Source organism: Tachyglossus aculeatus, chromosome 13 (assembly GCF_015852505.1).
Source record: "Tachyglossus aculeatus isolate mTacAcu1 chromosome 13, mTacAcu1.pri, whole genome shotgun sequence".
Taxonomy (NCBI): Eukaryota; Metazoa; Chordata; class Mammalia; order Monotremata; family Tachyglossidae; genus Tachyglossus; species Tachyglossus aculeatus.
Genome location: NC_052078.1, coordinates 21,154,656 through 21,158,643, shown reverse-complemented (window position 1 = coordinate 21,158,643; position 3,988 = coordinate 21,154,656). Strand labels below are relative to the sequence as shown.

Here is a 3,988-nt window from a genome sequence, read left to right as displayed (position 1 = left end):
CTATCTATTTATTTTATTTTGTTAGTATGTTTGGTTTTGTTCTCTGTCTCCCCCTTCTAGACTGTGAGCCCACTGTTGGGTAGGGACTGTCTCTACATGTTGCCAGCTTGTACTTCCCAAGCGCTTAGTACAGTGCTCTGCACACAGTAAGCGCTCAATAAATACGATTGATTGATTGATTGATTCTCTGGGCCTCAGTTACCTCATCTGGAAAATGGGGATGAAGACTGGGAGCCCCCCGTGGGACAACCTGATCACCTTGTAACCTCCCCAGCGCTTAGAACAGTGCTTTGCACATAGTAAGCGCCTAATAAATGTCATTATTGTTATTATTATTATGATAATAGGGATGATAACAATAATAATGATAATGATAGTAATGCCGAGGGCAGCCTCGAAGGCCGTAACTGCCGCCACCGGCAGCCGAGCGAAAAGTGGTGGGTTGGTTTTGTTCTCTGTCTCCCCCTTTTAGACTGTGAGCCCACTGTTGGGTAGGGGCTGTCTCTCTATGTTGCCAACTTGTGCTTCCCAAGCGCTTAGTACAGTGCTCTGCACATAGTAAGCGCTCAATCTCCCCCTCGTCCCCCTCTCCATCCCCCCATCTTACCTCCTTCCCTTCCCCACAGCACCTGTATATATGTATGTACATATTTATTACTCTATTTATTTATTTATTTAACTTGTACCTATCTATTCTATTCATTTTATTTTGTTAGTATGTTTGGTTTTGTTCTCTCTCTCCCCCTTTTAGACTGTGAGCCCACTGTTGGGTAGGGACTGTCTCTCTGTGTGCCAATTTGTACTTCCCAAGCGCTTAGTACAGTGTTCTGCACACAGTAAGCCCTCAATAAATACCATTGATTGATTGATTGATTGATGGGGGCAGGGCCTGCAGGAAGCGGAGGGGTTTTACCCTCCCTTGTTGCCGCCAAATAGGAAGGCTTGGCCGCTCCACCCCACTCGCACCCACTCACTCCCGCCACGCCCATCCAAGTCAACCGAGTCTAAATGAGATATTTAAAAAAAAATAAAAATTAGAATTTCGCAAAACCTAAACGTCCCTGGGTGGGCTCGAACCACCAACCTTTCGGTTAACAGCCGAACGCGCTAACCGATTGCGCCACAGAGACCTCCGCCGAAATTCCTCTTCCGTTGGCCTTTCTATGATAGCCGCTGCAGCAGCCGATCCTGTTCTGAATTCCCTCTACCATCAGCAAGATTCCCGTCTCCACCTCTCCCTTCCTCGTCTCGCAGACTGAAAAACGCAAATGCAAAATACTAAACAATGCAATTTCCTCTCCCTTTCCAACAGTCCCCCTTTTCAATCTTCCCTGCACTCGAGAAATGTCATTTCAAATCTCGGATAACCCAGAATATCCTTCGAGGTGGATCCGTACTCTCCCCTTCCCGGACAGCTTCCTGAATATGTCTTTGGAAGCTGGAGTCCCAGCCGCAAGGTCACCAGGATTTTATTAAACTTCCACATCATCAAAAGGGGTTTTGTCAAACATCATTGGGCCTAGCGGAAAAGCGTTGTATTCCACTTGTTGTTTTCAGCACGGGCCCATCTTGCAGAAATTTATCACACTTAGGCCCTTTGTTCCTTGAAATGAGCAGCACTGGGGAGAAAAGGGGGGGAAAGCCCTCTAACATTCCTTAATTCCCATGCATTGTGGCAGATCACTAAATCTGCCCTCGGTTCTCCCGGAATACCCTATAAATCCACGTTCATGCCATGCCCGTTACAGAAAACACACACCTTACAGGGCATTTATCACCACACTGTGGGGGCAGGAATGGTGGTAATGGAGGGGGAAATCTAATTTATGGCTAACTTTAAATATGACGGTCAGTATTTTCAAGAAAGTAAATCCGACATAACTTTTTTTAGGCAAATAAAAACCGCCCGGATATTTTTCCAAGGGTACACGAATGAGTGTGCTACTATCTACTTCAGAATTCCCCACTTCCCCATCCCAAGGGAGGGGTGAATGGGATCGCCTTTTCATCTTTTTAAATTGGAAAATTAACAAATTATTCTGCCCAATTGTTCTGCCCATCAAGGTCAAAACTGTAATTCCTATTTTAAAGTCATATGTAAAGTCATACGGGACTGTGAGCCCACTGTTGGGTAGGGACTGTCTCTATATGTTGCCAACTTGTACTTCCCAAGCGCTTAGTACAGTGCTCTGCACACAGTAAGCGCTCAATAAATACGATTGATGATGATGATGAAATAAAGCAAAATGTGGCTGGGTAATGGTCAAAAAGTTTGACGACTGCTGCTTGGAGCCAATTACCAGAACTCCTTGGATGAATTCACTCATTCATTCATTCAATCGTATTTATTGAGCACTTACTATGTTTAGAGCATTGTACTAAGCGCTTGGGAAGTACAAGTTGGCAACATATAGAGACGGGCCCTACACAACAGCGGGCTCACGGTCTAGAAGGGGGAGACAGACAACAAAATAAAATATATTAACAAAATAAAATAGAATAAGTATGTACAAGTAAAATAAATAAATAACTGCTTAATGGTTCTCCTCTTCTCAGCCTTGCTGATCCCCAAAAATTGGGACTGGTAAATAGAAGCAGCGTGGCCTAGTAGAAAGAATGGGACTGGAAGTAAGAGGAGCTGGGTCCTAATGTCGGCTCCGCCAGTTGCCTGCTGTGTGATCTTGGGCAAGTTGCTTGACTTCCCTATGCCTCAGTTTCCACACCTGTAAAATGGGAATGCAATATCTACACTCTCCCCCCTACTTAGTCCAGGAGCCCCATATGGGTCAGGGACTGTGTCCAACCTAATTAACTTGTATCTCTCCCATCACCTGACACATAGTAAGCGCTAACAAATGCAATAATAATGATGATGATAATGGTGGTGGTGATAAGTGAGAAGGCAGGAGATGTGTGGTTAGTGTCCTTGTTCTCTGAGTGACCCTAGAAGTAATGTTCAGACAGGCTGGCGGTCCTCTGCTCTCAACCCACTCCTGCCAGGACCTGGGGCTACCCATTGTCTAAGGGGTTAAGTGGGGATAGCAAACTGAGATATTTGCTCAAAGGCCAGACTAGAGGTGTAAGCCTCTATTATTATTGCTTGTACCTACATGCAAGAGCATTAATTTAATGTTGAGTATCTGATTTTCCTCCTTTAGGTAAAACAGGATTCTCTAGCTATTTCTGATCAAAAACCCACTTTCTACTTGGAATATTTGGAAAATAAAGGCCCACATGTAATTTTTGGACCTGGATAATTTGGGGGGGTTGACTCGGCCACAGAGACTTCCACCAATTTGGGTGTTTCAGAATGGAAAATCCAGACAAGCAGCTTTTAGGTTTGTTGCACTATAATGATGGGGATTCATTTAAATATGCTCTCATTTTTTACTTTACCTTTGATTCCTCTTTCTGATGTGAGTTTACATCTAGAGCAGCTCCCCCACCCACCCACCAGCACCAGTAATGCCAGCACCTGTGTCTTCCCCTCGTTTTTTACTCTCCCAAGCGCTTTAATACAGTGCTCTGCACATAGTAAGTGCTCAATAAACTGATAGGCTGTCTGATTTTGTGAACAATAAGGAGGTGAATCGATTTTCTTTCTCTCAAGACACGTTTTCTTGTTTAAAACATTAGTGGTGATTCCTTCCATGGGTATCGCTGTTCCAATCCTGTTTTCTCTCATTCCATTAATCATGCTAACATGCTAACTAATAACAGGACAGAGAGTATAACCCACAGCTGAGACCAAATGTGAGAAAATACCCAGAAGAGTAAGCAGAGTAGCAAACTGAACACAGAGGCTAGCAGCAAGTGAAAGTAGAACAGTTGTTCCAGCTAACCCAGAATAATCAATGCTGTTGATTGACTAAAGCTTTGTCTTTGCAAGTAATACCGCTGTCTTACACATCGGTCTCCAAGGCTGATTTGTAATTTTGTACTCTATGTAAACTGATCCTTGAGGACTGTTTTTCTCAGCCTCTATGTT

General features: G+C 44.0%; 1 non-coding gene across 1 annotated transcript; it reads right to left on the bottom strand.

Annotated features, from left to right (window-relative positions):
- Positions 1-1,056: 1,056 nt before the first annotated feature.
- Positions 1,057-1,130, bottom strand: TRNAN-GUU. Its single transcript has one exon. It is a non-coding gene; the product is annotated as a tRNA-Asn (tRNA).
- Between the last annotated feature and the right edge of the window lie 2,858 nt (positions 1,131-3,988).